This window comes from Aythya ferina (genome assembly GCF_964211825.1).
Source record: "Aythya ferina genome assembly, chromosome: 2".
In the NCBI taxonomy this organism is placed as follows: Eukaryota; Metazoa; Chordata; class Aves; order Anseriformes; family Anatidae; genus Aythya; species Aythya ferina.
In genome coordinates this window covers 19,260,087-19,279,935 of record NC_140297.1, presented here as the reverse complement: position 1 = coordinate 19,279,935, position 19,849 = coordinate 19,260,087, and the positions used below count along the sequence as shown (strand labels likewise).

The 19,849-nt window shown below is 39.9% G+C and overlaps 1 long non-coding RNA gene across 1 annotated transcript; it reads right to left on the bottom strand.

Annotated features, from left to right (window-relative positions):
• Nucleotides 1-1,074: 1,074 nt before the first annotated feature.
• On the bottom strand, nt 1,075-1,958 carry LOC311432565. Its single transcript, XR_014690135.1, has 2 exons — nt 1,724-1,958; nt 1,075-1,374 (listed from the first exon to the last, which is right to left on the bottom strand). It is a non-coding gene; the product is annotated as an uncharacterized lncRNA (long non-coding RNA).
• Between the last annotated feature and the right edge of the window lie 17,891 nt (nt 1,959-19,849).

Below are 19,849 nucleotides of genomic sequence, written 5' to 3'. Positions count from 1 at the left end.
GCGGCACTTCCTACTTGACTTTAAAGAAATCCACCCCCTGTGGATTTACAAGCGTTAAAGACTCCTTTAGAGTGTCCAGAACTTTTTGATGGCTGAATATAAAGCTTTTGAACTGCCTGAGGACTGAATAGGAGGGCACGGCCAGGGTCAATTCACAGTGCTTGGGAACTTTATTAAGGGTGTGATATCACCAGTGGACTAAGCTGGTCAGAACGTGCTCACTCTCTGATGAAGTGGTTTACTATCCTTATTAGCACCGAGCAGTAGTTAGAAGCTCCAGAGGAGATGAAAGTGTTTTGTTTTGTCATATCTGCATCATTTTTTTTCTGTCATTGGTACTATTTTTTTTTCTCCTGTTTCTTCTTGTGCCTGTACAAGATGCTCCATGGGGAGCTGGTGGACAGGAGAGAGGGAAGGAGAGAATAAGCTAGCAAGACTGTGCTAATGACTGGTTGCCCTTGACTGACTTCATCAACAGTTTGCATAAATTAAAAACAGGGTGCAGGCTTTCACCTCAGCATTTAAGTAAAGCCTGGGACTAGCAAGCTCACCATTAAAATCCCTTTGCTCTTATTGATGCTTGCAGCAAAGTCCTGCTGAGCCTTACTATTTAAACATAACACTTCCTAACTTAATACTTCATCCCAGCACATATTGGAATGACTTGCTTTTTGTTTCACTGATCATCGAGAGCAATTCTGGTGAGTTAGGGTCTCTACTCCTGAGGAAAGGGATATCACACAGTTTGTAAGTGAAGCTTTGCCTAGCTACTGGAAGGTAATACTGCCCTTTACAATTATTTTCTGCAGCTGCAAAGAACAGAAGGCCCACAGAGTATCCCTGGGCCAACTGCCATAGAAACTAATTTCAGCTAGGGCAGACTCATAAATTGTTCCATTACTCTATAAATTGGTCTGGGTACATGTCACTTCAAGCCAAGCTGGGTTACTTTAAATCCAGCCCATAGTTCTAAAATATTGCTGTTTTTAAAAAAGAATTCATCTTAAAGACATGATGAAAATAAATTCCTGAAATAAATTAACCTTCTACAAGAGCATAAAACCCACAAGGATGTCAAGTTATTTACCAATTTATTGGAAATACAGAAAGAACAGTCCAAATATTTTGAAGACAAAGCATTTCCTTCATTTGTAAAACTGAAAAACAGAAAACCAGTAAGCATAAACTTTTTTTAAAATGCAGACTCCTTAATTGCTCTGCTTTCAGAAGAACAAATACAATTTGTGTATGGAAATGATTACTGCCTATATATGTTTACAGGCAGAAGGCATTGCCTGCCAGTCGTCAGATGTGCCATCAAGAGTCGCCGGGTTTGCAGAATTTCACATCATTGCAGAGGATTTCAAACAAACTCTGGAACATAATTTAAAATGCAAAAACAAAGTTATTAAAATTAATTTACAGAGATCAATGCAGCAATTCCTTAAGCACAAAGGAGTCTTACATTTCATTTTAAGCATTACCAATTTCCTTTTGTTCCCCAACACAAGGCATGGCACATAACCAAAGACCTATGAAGGGGGCAATCAGCCTCAATTAGGAGTCAGGCATCTATCTCAAGTGATGCTTTGCTTTCTTTTTATTTATGGTGAAAAAAATAGACAACCTACTCCAGCCTAGGCTTAGGAAATTATTACAGCCAGGGGTAGCTCCTTTAGTCACCTCCCCAAATGCAATGGAAGCCAGGACAGCTTCTTCTCACCTTGTTCAACTCTCCATAAACAACCCAACTGAAAGCCTTACAGTGATCGTGATCGGTGTCTCACAGTAGCCGCATCCATTTTAGTTCAAACAAAGTAAAATTCCCCCTAGCCAGAGCAACGCTAAAGCCCAGCTATCCCACTCCCTCAGGGGCCCTCTGCTTCCCTTTTATGACTTCCCCCACTTAGGCAGCACAGCTGTCAGTTCCACCTCCCAGCAGTTTAACAAGCCACAACTGCCAGGTTTTGCAGCTTATATAGTCTTTAAGGGCTAACCTCTTCCTTCTTCTGAAGCAAAGGGTTTTAACCCTTTCTAGGTTCACAGTGACTACAGCTCAGCTGGTGAGTTGTTTACGTGCAGCTTCCTGGGATTTTCTGGCGTCTCTTTACTGATCCTGTTTTCTCAGGTGTAGTCAGCAATGGAGTTGCAGAATTGCTCCTGGGTACCGTTGCTCCAGCTTGGGAATAGAGAATCTAAACCTTAAACAACATGTAAACCTTCAGGTTGTTTTGTTTTGCTTCAGCAAAAAGATCTAAATTGATCGATTTCACTACTAAAATTATGGTATCAAAAACATGTAAGTTCAATAAGGACATTCTGTATATGCTTCTTGTTTGTTCTTCAACCTGCAAAGTATTTTGATCAACACTGGGTAATAAATGCACTTTGAAAAATCCATTAATCACATTTGTGTCTAAGAGCTGATTTCTTTCAAAATATACTCTTTTTTCTGATTGAAAAGATTTTGAGCTTCCTCTATTTTTAAATGTAATTAAACATGAAATGACACATTTTAAAAATAGTCTAAGAAATAAAATGCAGTATTTACTTCCTATAGTGGCACATACTTTTAATAGAAACTGCTTGGTACAGAGCTCGTCTTAATTGGTAAAGCCAGTAAGTTCCATTTTCATCTAGCTATATTCTTCATATTTGTGAAGTTTCTGAGGAATTTTCCTTCCTGCTACAGCACTGGAGCAGCCTTTTCAATTTCTAGCCCAGAAATACAGCTTCCTTAGCGTGTACCATTTTAGAGTTTCTCGCTTGCTGTGGTTAATCACAGGAACTACCGTAGCTGATGAACTGTTAAAGAGCTGCAGTAGTTCCTGCATGCTCTAATTTAGATGGTTGCCACTGTTACTAAGGATTTTGTTTTTAGAGGAGGTTGTTTGTGCTCTCTTTCAACGTTGCTAAACAACTCTCGAGCGTTTTTCTTCTGGAGACATTGAAAAGCTCCACTAATGCCAATACCGGAGAAATAGCCCTTAAAAAAAGTCCTTGTGAAACTCATGGAAAAGTAGAGTACGTAGTTTTCAAAGCTCAAGTTGGAAAAAATAAATAAATAAATAAATAAAATCCTTTAATACTGGATGCCCCTCTTTTGGACATGAAACACCAGATACCAAGAACCTGAGCACTGACAACACCAAATGAATCCAGAAGCTTCAGTGGCACAGTCCTTGTGAGAAGCAGGTCTCTCATGCATGGTATCTAAATAAAGTAGTGTTTTAAAAAATCTGGCCTTACCTGCATTTAAAGAATTTACATGGATAACATTTCACCACACATTAGCTTGCTCCAGACCTTGTCCATTCATGTTCTGAATTCTGCAGGGAAGGAAATCCTGTGACCTTTCCAGCATTTTGCCACCTCCACGTTTTTTCTATGTGTCCAGTAGGAATTCCCCACGATCCGGCTTGTGTCTGCTGCTCCTTGTCCTGTCGCTGGACACCTTTGAGAAGAGCCTGATTCTGTTTTCTCTGTGCTCTTTCATTAGGTATCTGGAGGCAGCAGTAAGCCCTCTTTGTTGCTTTTACTGCTTACTGTGGAACAAAACCAGGTCTCCCAGCCTGTTCTCACATAGGATGTGGTCCGGCCCCAAAGCTATCCTTGTGATCCTCCACGGGGCTTGCTCCAGTATGGCAATGCCTTTCTTGGCCTGGGTACTCCAAAACTGTACTCAGCATGCCAGGTACAGGCTCAGAAGTGAACATGGGGGATAAACACTTTTCTCAACCAGCTGGATACACTCTTACAGCCCAATTATTCCATCTCAAATGCAAGATCCTAGATCCCACTTGCCTTTGCTGGACTTCAGGAGGTTTCCATCAGACCACGTCCCCAGTCTGTCCAGGTGCCTGTGCACAGCAGCCCTGTTCTCCTAGTGTAACAGCTGCTCCCTCCAATGGCATATTGTCTGCAAACTTGCTGAGAGTGCACTCCATCCCATCATCCAGGTCATGAATAAAGATATTAAACAGTATTATCTCCGCTATGAATCCTTGAGGGATGCCACTTGTACAGCCAGTCGCCAGTTCTGCTTCATATTGTTGATTACCACCCTGTGAGCCCAGTGGCTCAGCTGATTTTCTGCCCATGTTATCATCCACTTACACAGTCCATACCTCACTAATTTAGCTCTAAGGAGATAATGGGAGACTGTATCAAAGGCCTTGCTAGAATCAAAGCATACAGCAGTCAGTGCTCCTCCCTCCATGACAGAGAAAGTCACCTCATCACAGAAGGCAATCAGGTTGCTCAGGCATAATTTGCCCTTGATAATTCTGTGCTGGCTATTCCCAATCACCTTCTTATCCTTCTTTTGCTTGGAAATGGCTTATAGAAGAATTCAGTCCATAACCCTCTAAGGGCGTGCAGTTAAGCTGTCTTGTCTGTATTTCCCCAGATTCTCCTTTTTGTCCATCTTCAGGGTGGACACGAGTTTGCATTTTCTTCTTCATGGCTCAGTTGTAATATATTATTGTTTCAACAATATGTAATTGACAATGAGACCCAAATATGCTATTAGAAAGTTTAGTCTATCACGTCTCTCCTTGTAACGATATTTTATATTTCTAATGTAAATAACTTGCAATATTTAGGTTTTCAGTAAATTATATGTTTCTGCTAAAGAAGTTTTTATCCTAGATAAAACCAATCTCACCTCGAATTCTTTTGATTTACATAACAAATACATGTTTTCCAAGAAATATTCTTTTAAAAAAATGGAAATGAGAAAAAGTCACTTCCTTAAGCCTATTTCAGTTACTGAAAAACTTTCTTGATGCCAACAGATACTTAAAGCTTTTAGTTTATGTAAAATAAATGCAAATAATCAGCTTGCCAGACATCAGAATAAGACAGGAGAAAAATGATAGGAAGAAGAATGTGCACATCTTAATTACTTTCTAATTACTGTGTGAAACTTCAAGGAGCCGAAGAGAAAACGAAACCCAGCTCTCACGAGAGCAGAAGTGAAAATGCTGTAGGAGCTGGTTAGACATAAGACCGAAAGAGATTCTAGTGAAATCTCCAAGCAACAGCATAAAATGTTGTAGAGACGGATAACGAGATAGGCTTTGAGTGTGTGGTAATGTGTTTTAAAGCTCAGACCCCATCTGTGACAGGCCTACATAGTTGCAAGCCCTTAGAGCACCACCATTTCACGGGAGGCAGTGCTCGTGGTGGGGTTCGGTGTACTATGGCTCTTTCCTCTTGGGCATGTCTGTTTCAAGATACACGTGCTTGAGGCCTGATCTACACAGTTTTTTGTTCCTGTAAGTAAATGTGCGTGGTAACTTTAAACAGAAATGGTTTTACAAGTGCCGAGGTGCTTACAGTAAATGGCTGCACCAGCCTGGGTGGGTTATCTCCTGTTTGTGGGAGAAGCCGCACCATGAGAGCACACATGACATCCTCCAACCATAAGAGGTAGCAGTGCTTTGCCCACTCTGGTGTTAAAAGTAGGCTAAGCAAAGCAACCATAGCTATTCCAGGTGTGAGGAGGGGCCTCTTGGCCCAAGCCTTCCTCCTTGGCAGGCATGGGGGTGGTGTTTCCTGGTGATCCTGGGGGTGAAAGGGTGCTGCTGCCTCTGCACAGGGGGTCTGGTGGCAGGGACCAGAGTCCTGGTACGAGATGAGTTAGCAGGGATCGTTAGTGTTATTAAAACAATCTGACCTGTGGGCTGACAAAGCTTTGATCATTATACACTGCCGCTGAAAATGTCACAGCAGTCTTCAGCAACACATCTCCCAGGATTGTTGTCGGAGCCAGCAGGCTTGAGGCTCCCTCAGTTTCACTGGGGAAGCGTGAGCATTTCTAGGAATTCAGCTCTGGAGAAATCCAGTGGTCCCACAGTGAAAAAAAAAAAAAGAGCCATTCTAGGTGTTAACTAAACTAATAGGTTATTGGTGTATTCTACTTTTATTTTTTTTAGCTATTTTTTGTTTGAAAACAAGTAAGAAATGTTCAAAGATTTGGTTTGTATCTATTTTGAATGAGAACAAAATCCAGCAGGGAATGATTGGCACAACACGGATGAAGGCAGGGCATAGAGTTATCCGTGTGAGTTACTGTAGGCAGGAAGATGACTTACTATATGCCCTTTCCAAGCACAGAGCACCTTAGCTAGTACCACCTAACAGGCCTAGTTCTTTAAAATAAAAAAAAGTTTATACAAGTTAACACCAGGAGAACATCTTGTCTGTGATTATATATAAAGTAAGCTTGGAGATTAATTCATTAATGAGGAAAAAAAAAAAAAGGACAAAAATAGCAGATAAACAATTGATATATGCCCAAAGCTCCCTTTACAGTGTACAGTTTCACACGTGTGAGGTGTGCAGAGTAAGAGGGGCGGAAAATTGAAGCAAAAGAAGAAATACTGCAAAACCACAGCTTTTTTACGCTGTCACCATTTCTACATTTGCAAATGAAGTTGCTACCATGTTTCCTCTGCCAGGCAGGCAGAAAGGGCCGCCTAGCAGGTTGCAGGCTTCAGAGTAAGTGCAGCAGAGCAAGAGCTTTTGTGTTGATATAAACGGCAATTCTTTGATGTTAGGTACTGCATGGTCCTGCAGAAATTAAGAGTTTCCATTCAATGTGGAAGAATAAAGCAAGGAAGCCAAGAAGTTTTGCTCTTCTTTGAAGCAAAGATGAATAAAGTCTCTTTTTGAATGAAATATTCATGTGTTCCAGTGTGTTTTTTAGTTCCTTGAACATCTATATTCCGGGATGAGCTTGAGCTTAAGAAACGTCTTAAACTACTGCTGCACAGTGGGGAAGGGCTTCAAGACCTAGAGGCAGTGCTGGATATAGAGTCAGAGTATTGGTGGCGCTGAACCAACACCAGGCTGACTGCTACAGACCCCGCTTTTCAGTTCAGAACCAGTGTTTACTCACAGAAAAGCATCAACACAAAAATAAAACCCAGACACGCTTAAATATGTGTGAGTGGGAAGGAAACCATCTCCATGCTGCTCCCAGCTTGCAGACCACAGGGTTTCTGTTCGGGTTCCTGCGGGGAGCGTGGGTGAGGAAAGAAAACCTGTGACATGTTGCTGGGCTCCTCTGTTTCCAAAGCAGAGAAAACTGCAGTAAACACAACCACATAACCTGGTATTTGTGTGTGCTTTTCCCTATTATTTTGGCTGCTGATTATTGCAAAGGAGAGAGTTTAGCTGTTCTTATATGTGGCAAACAGGTTGTTTTTTTTGTCTAACTGAAAGACAGAACCTACTTTTTAGCATCACTATCTGAGTACCAAAAGACACCATTAAATATATGCATATATATATATGCATATATATATATAAGAAAATATTATTCCTTGTCACTTACTGGTTGTGCAAATATGCAGACCCACATACACAGATGCACCAGGCAGAAAGAAGAGGGGCTGGCACAGAAAAGAGCTGACAAAAAGGGAAATGGAGAAGAGAGTCTGAAAAACAAGTAAATAATCAAATGAAAAGGAAGGGAGGAAGCAGCAGGGGTTTTCTTTCCTCTTCTGCACAGTCTTTGTGACAAGAAAATTACTTGGAGGTTCAGGCATCAGATAGATGTTTAAAAAGGAATGGCAGAGAAAGCTTGAATGAGACTGATCTTTTGAAACAAACATTTCCTTATAAATGAAATCAAATAGCTTCTGCTGGGACAGTAGGTCTCAGGAAGACTGCCATCAAAGTGACCTGCTCTGTCAGATACTGTCACGTTTCCCCTTTCACTCAGAGCAAAGAAACAATTTGTATGACTTATCACTTCATTATTTTATTCGTTTGCTTCTTCATCCATTGCTGGGATATTTTCTGTCAGTTACCAGGCTTCTCTCAGCTCTGTCTTCAGTCATGTTCCCTGGCAGAAAACACTATTAGCTTGAAACAAATCTCTCAAGGAGAAAGATGTATTTCTCTAGGCATTCCAGTAAGTCTGAAATATTGTTGCTTCTAACAGCCTCTAAGGAAAAGTAGGAAAAAAAGCCAAACCTAACTAACTTTTGCATGAGAAACTATTTAAAAAATGTATAATTTTTCTGTATATTAATCTAGTTTCCAGGAGGAAAACAATAGTTGAATACCAGAGGGCATGGGATATGGTAAAGTAATAGACTATGTTGTGGTTAGCCCTAACAAACTGGGCAGAGAAAGGTAGTCCCCTGTCTCTTCCATGCATGGAAAGCTACACTGGTCATCTCCTCACCGTATTTTAGGAGTACTGCAGGCATCATCCCCAAGGTACCATCCCTTGGATCATCCCTGCTGCCTGGCTTTAGGCTGTCCCAGCTGGTACACAAGAAAATTATATTCCATTAAGTTCTTAATGTTCTTCTAACTAGCATGCCACTTGTTAATTAATAATAGTCATACTTCATTAGTGATTACTAATATAGTAATATTAAAAATTGGAAATAAAAATCCTTACAAATGCAGTTAGCAGTTTATAGGAAAAAAGGAAGCAATTTCGCTGTACTGCAACTCAGAGATTATTGTTATATATAACTGTTTTAAGAAGTATGCCTTAACAATTTGAGGCAACAGACTAGCAAATTGGATAGATGAATTAATATAAGATGAATATAGAATGTAGGTGAAAATTTGCAGCCATGTATTATATCCTAACACATGAAGATAAGTGGTTTAAGGTTGGTGGCTGAACCTACTAATAGCTCCAGTTCTACTGGGTCTGGAGTGCTCCAGAGCTGATTTCCACAGGCACAGTGATTACATTTTGGGTTTTAAAATCTCACCTCAAAATCATCCATAAATATGCAGTTCTTTTTTCCATGATTTCCAGATGAAATTCGTCAAGTTTACAAATAATGATTCATCTCGGGACTTAGCCTTGAATTTGAAGGTTTTTCTTTATTTTTATTTTTCACCTATCATCTTTGGTGCTAAAAGTTCAGCAGCATAAATGGTAGGCTCATTGATCTCACTTGGTCAACTGATTGGGTTGGACCTCAGCAAGGAGTTGTGGCCACACACGGAGTCCTTCAGAAAGATCAGCTCTGCAGGACGGGTAGTAGCGAAGCACTGCAACCATATTTTAAACACTTGAATAAAGAGTCAGCATGCCAAGCATACACACACAGCGCTGAGGAGTAGGAAAGGATATATTTATCACCAGATTAGAAGTACACTTGAAAAACATTCAGATAAAAAGAACTACCTGCAAAGTAGCTGTCCGACAGTAAAACTGCTTCCAGCTGGTGTCTAGAGAGAAGAAAGTGTGAACAAGTACTTATAGCTGAGGGCTGCTTCTTTGGATTTTCATTCAGGAGCACAAGTTACTGAAGAGAATTTCTCTTAAAGAAGCATGAGAATGCTTGGGTGAGTTGGGGTCTGCCTATACAGGCCTTGCTAAAAACATTTTTGCCCTGGAAATGAAAATGTATTGTCTAAAGGAGAGGCCCAGAAGGAAGGGAGCCTAGGAACCAGTGTGGAGCCAGGCAGAGCTGGACCTCGGGGCTCAGCAGGTCCATGCACCTCCCACCGCTGAGCCTAAAAACTACTATTTGGGGCATTCTTAGCTCCCTGGTAGGATGAAATTTCCAACAATTTGGCCTTTTCCAAATAGGACATTTTTTTCTCCAGGACCGTGCAATGCTGAGAGAAATCTGAAGTTTTAGCTAAGAGGACAAAAATTTCCTTTTCTAGGCAGAACGTGCTATTTTAGGAGAAGTTTTATGAAGTATCCCAAAGGAAGTTCCGAGTATTATTTGACATTCATATATCATACGAGCTTTTTAAAGCACAGAACAAATTACAGTTGACTTGTTAATTAACTGATTTTCAGCAGATGGGGAGACACAGACATTGAGAGGCTAGAATAAATTGGCCGTATGAGTTAATGGCAGTCAGGAACATGAATCAGTCTCTCCTGGCAAACAGGGCATGAATCTTTGCCAACTGTGCCACTGTGACAATATGGGCTTATCTGGTATCATGTGCACTCTCCCCCAACGTTTGCCTCCTGCCAGAGGCACTGTGTAAGGGCTGCCAGGAGATCCCTCATGCTGGCATGAGGTAACATGGCCTAGCCATAGCCACTGTCCTGCCCCAGCCCTCTTTCTGCAGTGAAGGACTATTTTTCATATACAGAAAAGATTTACATGTAACTGTTGGCTTTTCATGGCTTAAGTTCAAGCTTCTTTCTTCATGTCATTGTCAAGTCTTGCAGACTCGATCCACGGCAATTAGACTTACAATTAGCCATTAGGCATTTTAATCCTCAACCCTTTTAATCACTTTCTAAAAAGTCATCAAATTTATGAGATGATCTATGTGATTCAAATTATTTATTTTTTGAGGTCTCTGAATTTCAGTCAAGGCATTCCAGGTATGATGGACAATAGAAGTCCAATACAAACTTCTTCAGTAGTTTAGAATCTATGATCTGGTCTGCTGTACTTTTGTTAAAAACTGCCAACTATTCCCCTTTCAGTCGGGAATCAGAGAATTCATCTTGCACATCTCTGTGAATGATGCACAGCCTTTAAGAAAAGTTTAAGAAACCCTCTCTGAGGCACTCCCCTACTCTGTAGAGAGGCTCACTTCATCGATGTCAGTGGGTGACAACTCTGTGACTTACCCTACCTCCTACGAGGGCTGCTATTCTGCCAGGTCAGTTCCTTGGGCTTCATTTCTGCCCAGCCATCAGCAGGGCTTAATTGCACCTACAGGGACAACTGCTGGTGGTAGGGAAGGACTTTATTTAAGGGTCCTGAACATCTATGCCTGGATTAAAATCTAGATCCTCAGAAGTGTTTACTGAACTGAAACTGGAGTACTGAGAAGCATTTCTCTTAAGACCAGTTGGCCATACTCATCCTTTTCTGGGAAGCAACTTACCATATGTACGTTTCTTCACATGAGTTTGGTTTACCACTAGAAAGCTTAAAATGAAAATACCAATTTTATTCTTGGTATAATTATAAAAGAAAAGCCATTTGCAAGTATAAAATACACCACTACCAATCCTTTGTCTCAGCTTTTGCGTATGGTGTGGTTTCATCACACTTCACTCACTCTTCACCTTTTGGCCCTCCCTGCCTGTTCCCTTTCCCTCCCTTGTGCTGCCACTGTTGTGTGTCTCAACCTGCAGTGATCCAATTCAAGAAAATAGCTTTTTTTTTTTTGCTCGTTTAAGCCCACAAACTGATATGCTGTGGATCCAATGAGCACAAATGCCAGCATAAGAGAGGGGAGAGAAGGCAAGCCTGACGCAGAGCCAAATTAGGTTTAATCTACCTGGGAATCACAGCCTTAGGTATGCTCTGAGGTATCTTTTGGCCACGGTAACCAGGAGCCAACTCATCAGCACATGCCTATGAAATCCTGTCCTTAGGTGTGGGTGCCCTTGCAGGATACCTGTGTTCCACTTGGAGGTGTTCTGGTTGCCCTGGATATACAGAGCTTCAAAGAACCCAATTGCTCTAGGAATGCTGCATTTCTCTGCCTCCTGTTTTGTATCATTGTGCTGTGATAAAGGCATGGAACTGTTGCTCAGCATCTGTAAGAATGAAATGGAACAACCTCAGTTCTGCTTGAGACTGCCCCTCCTGTGAAGTGCAGAGTTCTGGTTCTTCCCTTCTTTTGTCCTAGACATTGAAATTTGTGCTTATTTCACTGTAGTTTCACTAACTGAAAATTACACATCACAAGATTATATAAAAATGTTCTTACCACGCAGAAATTTCAGCCGCCTTTTGGGATCACTGGCATCTTATAGATGCCATGCACGCCATGATAATACCTCCCTATTTTTAGTTTCAGAGGCCACTGAGCTCCTCTGCCTGTCCCATGTATATTTGAAACACTCTTGCTTTTTTTTTTCTCTTCTTTCTTTCTTTCTCTCTGTCTTTCTCTCTTTCTTTCTCTCTTTTTCACTTACAGAGGGAGGCTTGAATGAATCCCTTCCTTGCAAAGGGCCAAACTTTGACTCCTTCCTTTCCAAAAGAGAAGTAATTTATTGCTATTAAAATCAAAATGCTTAGATAAGATACCACTGGTTATTAGTAAATGAAAGAGGAGATAGCCCACAATTCTTTGAAAAGAGGAACCTGCTACAGTGCTGGCTACAAAGATGTCAAAAGAAAAGATAACCCAGAAAACCAAGAATTGTACTGGTACATGGCTAACCAGAGTCACCCTTACCCACAACAGCACAAAGTAGCTTTTTATGTCTTGTTTCAAATGGAATAGAGAACCACAAATACCCTCTTCCCCACCACACCAGAGTAATACTAATGGTGTTAACATTAAATGCTTTACCCTTTCTGAGGATTTTGCAAAAACAAAGAAACAAACAAAAAAAAGCCAACAGTGAACAATGCAGAATTACCTCCCTGCCAGCAATGCGTGGATTGCTATTGAAATGGCAGTTTGCAGAGCAGATACTCAGACAAGCAGTGGCACTGGGGAGTTACTCATACACTAACTGTGTTTTTGACTTCGTATTATCCTCTACGCCAGTCTCCAGCACTTAAATCATACTTCATCCTTGTGCTCTATTCAAGTCTGACCCCGGTTTTTAAATGGAAAAATATATTAAGAGAGTCATAATCATAATGCTCCCTCTGGTTCCATTAGCTTCGGAAGAACTGTGTTTTGTACATTATATGTGACCAAATTAAAAAGCCCAACTTTATTCTGTGCAATTCCTGGCTTATAGAGGCTGGGTATAATTACTTCTGCTAGAGTATTGCATTATACTATAATTTGCACAATGGTCCAAAAGCCTTCCAATGTGCCAGCAGAGTCAAAATCTCCACCACTTTACAGTCAAGTGCAGTGCTGCTGCTTTGCTCGTTTCAGCATGGGTAGACAATTAGGTAATTAGGGTAGAATTAACCCCCTCATCCCCAAATTAGGGGTTGCACTGAACTGTAAAAAGAAATGCTGAGTTTAGATTATAAACATATTGATCCCGTTTCATCAAAAGTCACAACCATAATATTAAGCTACATATAAAATAATTATTTTTAAGTGTGCAACTTGAAAGGCTGAAGAGGCTCTACATAAAATCTTCATACTGAGATTCATAGGACTGTTTCTTCTGAAACCTTTAGCACAGAAGCCATCCTTCCTATTCCTCTGTACATGTAAAACTATGCACCATTGAGTTGCAGCCATCTCAGTGAACAGAAACAATTTTTATTATGACCAAAATCACCTTCATACAGAGCATTTTAGCAATGTCACCATTTCAGACTCAGCTCGACTGAACAGAGACATTTATAAGGTGCCTTTAGTGACATTTCTGCAATTCGACTCACTAACGAACCTGAATAATCAGCTGATGATAGCTGAGATCAAACCGAAACACCTGAAGCACATCTTCAATTTACACTTATGTTAAGAATTGCTACGAAAGTTTGATTCTAAGTAGTTTTGTGGCCTGTTTAGATCTTGACTGAAAAATGGATATTACAGAAGCAAAAATGAGCAAGGAAAACTCATATAAAATCATTGCAGAATTGGTGCACCTGGGCTCACCATTCACTTCTTACAAAATGGAGGTATCTTGTTCTTCACCCCACTAGCATTTCTGAATAGCTTACAGTAAAGTTCTCTGGTTTCTCTGCTTCCACATTAAATAGTCCTTTCTTCAGACTGGACGAATTCCATGAATTGCCATTTTTGAGAGATTGGTTGAAATGGAAAAGATTTTGACAGATAACTATTATGAAATAGTACCAAAGAAAAATAACAGAAAGAAAGTTTAACGTTTTTCTTTGAATTCTCAAACCAATTATCTAAGCTCTCATTTCAGGATTTTTTAATGCAATTTCAGTTTCCTGGGATATTCAGAAATTGAAGCCAATTATTCTGCATTATTACCTTCTGTAGAATGTGGAAAGTAAATGCTCTGTGAGTTATATCTTCATATTTTGTATCTTGAAATACATAATTTCATTGATATTTCCTATTAATATTACAATTTCAAATAGAACTTACTCTGCTAGCATCATTTTAAGCATGTCCTGACATGGAAAATTAAAACACATCACTTTAATGAGTTGCTGTCACTCATTCTTTCTCTTGTTATAACATGGCTAACATCAGCACTACAACTTGTTACATCTGTACTCTTAAGGGTGTTTATTCAGAGATATCCCCACACATACCCCTTTGGAAGTGATGAAAGCTAAATGTATCGCTTACTGTTATAATCTTTAAAGAAATGCAATCACTTTTGACAGTTCAAAGGAACTGGATATCTCTTCAGTACTTGCCTCAAGGTTTTTTTTTTTTTTTTTTTTTTTTTTTTTTTAATTTGGAAGATTTTAATTCCCTAAAAACTTTACTTTTGAGCTTAGAAGCAAACAGTTTCTAAAATCTGTAGAACAGCAGGGAACGGGGAGATTTTAATCTCAGAAAAGTTATTTTCAACTCCTAAGAGTTGTTTTTTTCACCTGAACTAGTCATCTGGACTCCCTTCTAAGCATCGAACGCCCAGTCATCACATCCTAGGTCAGGATGGGTGAACCATGACCTGAAGGTGTCTGCTTCCTCTCAGCTGAAGATAAAAGGAGCCTGGGATGAGCTGGTCTGACAGACAGCTCCTGCTGTGGCCATTCAAGGCAGGGGGAGATGAACCCCACACGAAGTCCCTACCTGTATATTAAGCTGTGATAAAGCCACTGAAAACTGTTGGCTGGTGATATGAAGAAAGGTCAGCCTGCTTAAAAAATACACAGGGAAATATTTGTTTCTGATGAGGTGACCTAGACACAGCAATGCTATTGGGCATCTGGCATTTGGTTCCTACCCCAGGGAACAGTAAGGACAGGTCAACACTACAACCAACAGAAATTAATTTCCTTACAGGAACTGTGCTGGCCGTCTTCTTAATTGCTTCTCTTTCAAATGCTTTCATTTTATGACTTTGAAAATACACGCTTCATTTTTATACTTCAGCGGCTGATTGTGCACCTCTCTAGACTGGTAACTAAAGTGCTATCTAGAGTGTTTCCTCAAGAGGAAAGAAACACCAAGGCATTTTGGTAAACTGAAAGCTTAATTGGTATTTTGGTCCATATTGTCATTCTATAGAATTGTCTATATTGGCACAGAATTCAGGGGAGCACCCCCAGCCCAGTTTGGATGGCTATACTGGAATGAAGATGCTTTTATGTAACCACCTTCGTTCTTCTTGCACCTTAGTTTGTCCCAAAGGTGCACAAACTGTCTTAACCTACCAGAAGTAAATTATTGAGATTTACAATTTTTTATTCTTTTCTGGTCTCTGAAAAGGAAGTAGCAAGTAATTGAAGCAGATTCTTCTTCCTGTTGCTCCCAGGTCTGAACCCTTTTCTACAGTCCTTCTGCCCGTTCTTACCCTGGTCCTCCTTTCCACTTCTGGCCCATCAGCATCTCATAGTCTTCTATAACTCACTGCTCTGCAGGCTTCAGAAGCTCTTTCCCCATTAAATTGTCATGCCATTGCTTTAAACTGCCAGCTTGTAATTGCTTTAAACTTGCCTGTTTGATGTTGTTGTTGTTGTTGATGCTGTCCTATTCCACTGTGCCTTTCATTATCTGTGGGACAAGGAGTGCACAAGGCAAGCTTGTGGGTTTGCTTCCCGATAAAATACTCCCAGAACTCTGTACTTCCCAGCCCAGAATTCCCGCTGTCTTGTTATTTATGTATTAGGTGTCAATGGGTTTCACATAGGACAGGATCAGCTTCAAGCTCAGCCTCATCTCCATCCAAAGCATGTATCAGCCATGACAAAGAAAGTTCAGCTTTATCCCTGCCTGCATCCTCCTTTTGGAAAGAAGTTGCTCACTTATTTTGTGGAGATTGCTCTTGTGAAGTCTTGACAATTCTATGAACTGTCAGAGACTCGCATACGCAAGGGAAAGTAGAATCTTCACATTTTTAGTTTTAAAATGCAAATTTCCCTGCTGAGCATGAGCAATCGCAGATTGCTCAGTCTTATAAGAGGGAAAAAATGACTAGCTGAATCTTTTCATCTGTGCAAGACGGACAGCTTCAGCCTTGATTGTCAAAGATATGCCAAAGTAACAACAACAACAACAACAACAAAAAAAAAAAAAAAAAAAGGAAATTATCAGCTGAACCTAATAACAGTACTGTTCTCTACCCTAGCTCATGGACACCTACTGACCACAGCTCCTGTAGCACACTGAATTAGGTATCTGTGTGATCCCACCGGTATTTGCAATGTTGTACATGTTTGCTATAGACAAAACCAACAGTGTACCACTGCACGAGGAACACAGATTACTCGACTTCCTTTTCTTGACACTATGCGTGGTGTATGTGCACAAAAACTTGATTTCCACCTGCCATCCCCTGGGATCTCCCTTCAAACCACTCTGGTCACTCGAAGCTCAGGAATGACACAGGTTCATTTCACCAGGGGCTTAAGGCACCAAAGACACCAAGCCATCCTTCAGCTTGTGATGTACAAGGACACTCATGTCCTAGATCTGGACAAAGTGGTTTTGCATCCCGGCCTCTCTGGCTGCTGGGTGGTGACACCTAACTCTGTGCTCCTATACAGCACCATCTGCTGAGGCTGGGGCTGACATGGAATCAGTCTCAAAACCAAGGAGCTTCACCAAATACAGCAACCCACAGCCTAGGTCACTTGGGCCAACTAGAGCACTAAATATGCTGGTGTTTATGCTGATATATTGAAGCAGCATAATATGCTCATCTTGAGGAAAAAAATTACAACTAGTCATTGATGTGTCTTCTGGGGAAAAACAAACAAATTAACCTTTCAATAATACCTTTCATTAAAAATTCCTCAACTTTATTCTCCTATTTTTCTGAAGTTTTTTTTTTTTTTTTTCCTAGCTTGTTCTCGTCCTTCACATCCCTGCGTTAGCTCAGTTAGTCTTTTTGTAAAGCCTCTATTTTCAAGAAAAGTCTGTTTCCACAAGCATGCCATGTGCTGGTGTTTATTGCAACCTGCGTATCAGAACCATGGAGCTAACAGAATACTGTGCTTGCTTTTAGCCCTCCTCCCATAGACATGATTGCATGTAGAGAAGCAGTCATCTAACGACACAATGGACTTTTGTCTACTTCTACAGCAGCCTGCACAGCTAGCCAGTAAACAGAAAGCTTTAATTCATGCACGGTTTGTTTAAAAGCATCACTCTGGTAGTCCTTAGGATGTATGTTTACCATAATGCAAAATCAAAGTAAACTGCTAACAATATTAAGCCTTGTTTGCAGTCCATGGTCTGATAATATTTTGTTTTTAAAAAACAAATAAACCACCTCCAAAGACTAAGCCAAATTCACCCAATAGCTCAGTGGGTCTCAACTTCAGACTTAGATTCAGTGGCATTCAACTAAGAATAGGGCCCACTCCTTTAATTTTGTTTGATATTGGCAGTTAGCTAACATAATACTCCATATGAAAGGACATCATTTACATTAATACAAATACGCTGGATAAAAAGAATTAAAGAAATGGTGATGCAAGTAAGGTAGGCTCTACCTCTCACTGACAAACAACCTTCTTGGGTAGCAGAAGTTGGGAGAATATGAAACAGATCATTTGTTCTTCAGATTTGGACAGTGATGGCTTACCACATTTATGAATAATTCCTTACAGTTTTTTATCACTTTCCACCCCAGAAGCTAAATGAGTTTTACAACTATTAATTGAATTGTCCGACTTCACTATGCTCTGTGTGATAGAAAGGATTATTAACTCCACTTTACAGATAAGGAAACTGAGACAGGGAGTGGAAACAATTAGCTGGAGGTCACACAGGGAATCAGAGACAGATAAATCCCAGATCTCTCAATCCAATGCATTAAGTGTTGAACACTGTTCCTTCTCCACGCAAACAGCCACCAGAAATGAGACACATTCCAAACACAAGCAATTAAAGCAACATTTCATTAAAGATAAAAGCTGCTGAAATTCATCCTATGCTGGCTATCCCAAACATTGTTTTCTTTTGTCTCTGTCACATTGTTTTAAGTGCAGATTACTCCTGCTTCCTTCCTTCCTACACCATCAGAGCAGCATGTGCAGCACATGCTCTCACATTGCTTGGTACAGTTGTGCAGCCCTCCTGAAAATATCTGCCCTAACAGCATGCCGTACACTGCTTTGTATGCATGTCATCATGATTTCCATTGTAATATATACAAATCATTCCTGATCATTCCTTGGCATTCATGGTATGTGAAGTATATGGCTCTCTCTCTAAAGAGACCAGTCTCTACATTGCACAGAGAGCACGTTTTTTCTTTTAAGAAATTATTGGGCAACTTCACAAACACACCATGCAAGGTTTAACTCTGAGAACACGGGAGAAGTAACAATAGAGCAAATACTTCATACTTTTGAGATCTGTTTGGCTTGACCACACTCAGGGTGTTTAGGAAAGCTCTAGCACGCACACCTTGTACAGCACACCTACAGTTTCAGCTATCACCACGCTGAATAAGGTGTTTGATTAAGCCACTTAGAGTGGTGTTTATTAGCTGACAGCCATTAGTAAGTGAGCTGGTTAAGCACTTTCCACAGTGTATCAATCAACAGATTAGGATTTTCTTTGTTTTGCTTTAAATTGATGTGTGTTTGTTATAATTATCTTAGCACTTAGATCTAATCATGGATTTCTTTAAATCAACAGATGTTCTGCCATTAATTTCCACAGAGAAAAACATCAGGATCTCTATGAAAAACATTTTACATAACACTCTGTGTGAGCAAATCGTGTCTCTATATGAATCCAGTTTTGAAGCAACTTTAGTTTCCGACTTTAGCATTTCTCTCTGTTCTTTCTCCACTGAGTAGCACAATCATTTGCTCTATTTCTAACAGTGAACGAAGTCTCATGACTGTTTGATGGGACAGATATATATTACTGTGGAAGAAAATAGAATTATTACAGAGCAAATATTGGGGCACAAATGCAGATTAGTACAAAACAAAGCAAAATGCTTCAAAAGGTGGCGTTAACTATTGCAAAATCTTAAGTGACATTTTCAGAGTTAAAAGATGTTAAAAGTTAAAAAGTAAAAAGTTCTCTCAAGCAAATTTGTAAAATAAAGAGTTTCTAAACTCTTTGGATCAAAAGAAGCATGGACCAAAATCAATGTATTTTAAAAGCTACTGCTAATTCAGTATAGAATTTTAGATTTTTAAAGAGCTACATAAACTATGTTTTTCTAAATTGGTTTCAGTGAAATCACTGGCAATATGATCTGAAGGGTTTTATTAGAGGTATTCAAAGTGTAGAGCTTCAACAAACAACATGGAATTCAAGAAAATGTAATTAAATAAAATTAAAAAGACTTACTAATCATTACTGACACTATGATTGTTGTCTCTACCCACTACTTTCTATAATTACACGTGGTTTTCTATGTGATGGTCCTGATCACCCTCACAAGGCCTAGAATATGAATGCATTCTCATGCAGCTATGACTTTCCTTAGCTAAATGTCATAATGAGTTAAACATTAATATTTATTCTAGTTCCAGGCAAAGTATTTATTGTGCTTGTGAGAGCAACACTCCTCTTATTTAGTTAGAATTGGTCTTGGGTGGAACAAACCTATCATGTAAAGAATGATAGATGAATATTTGAAAAACAGTCAGAGATCTCTCCCAGTGTTCCTGCCACATTACAACAAAAGTTTAGTTTATGACTTTTTAAGATTTTCTAAGAAACAGATTTTACAAGTCTCCTGTCTTGTCAATAACAGCTGTAACAGCCTTTCTTAAACCCCAAACCACGTGTTTAAAACTCCAGCTGTAGGCCATTAAACACCTGTGACCTTCTCCCTTGAGCTGCTGAACATCCTTGGAAAGGACACTTTACCTAATGGCAACTGTGC